The sequence below is a fragment of the Meleagris gallopavo genome, chromosome Z (assembly GCF_000146605.3).
Source record: "Meleagris gallopavo isolate NT-WF06-2002-E0010 breed Aviagen turkey brand Nicholas breeding stock chromosome Z, Turkey_5.1, whole genome shotgun sequence".
NCBI lineage: Eukaryota > Metazoa > Chordata > Aves > Galliformes > Phasianidae > Meleagris > Meleagris gallopavo.
This window is the reverse complement of record NC_015041.2, coordinates 38726940-38727552: the sequence shown is the minus strand read 5'-3', so window position 1 is coordinate 38727552 and position 613 is coordinate 38726940.

Below are 613 nucleotides of genomic sequence, written 5' to 3'. Positions count from 1 at the left end.
GACCAGTATTCCTTTTGGTGCATCACTGTGATATGTTACTGGGCCTAGGATCTTCTGAAGTTCTTCTTTCAAAGGGGATGAAGACAGACTGCTCCTTTGGCTGAGACAGGCGACCCATAGTGCCACCCCTGTCTTAGGAAGGTGGGTCAGATCTTTTACCACCCCTGAATCAGCAGAGTGGTCTTGACTATAACTTCAGCCATTTGAGTTATTGGCTCTACTGCCTGCAATGCTGAATAGGCAGCCAATAACTGTTTTTCAGTCATTCTGTATCTCTCTTCTGCTCTGTGCCAAACCTGAGACCAGAAACCAATGGGGGTCCGAACAGAACTATGGCGTTGCCACAGGCCCCAACCAAAGCCATCTTGAGTGATGTGAACATCTAACTCGGCTGGGAGGGTAGGATCAAATACACCCAATGTCTGGGCTGGTTTAACTGCCAGTTTCGCCTGTTGGAAAGCATCCTGTTCTGTTTTCCCCCAATCCCAAAGCTGCCCCTTTTTTGTGAGTCTATACAGTGGTCTTAGCAGCTGCGCTGGGTGAGGTATAAAAGAACACCAATAATGTAATACACCTAGAAACTCTTGCAGCTGCTTTGATGTTGTAGGGACTG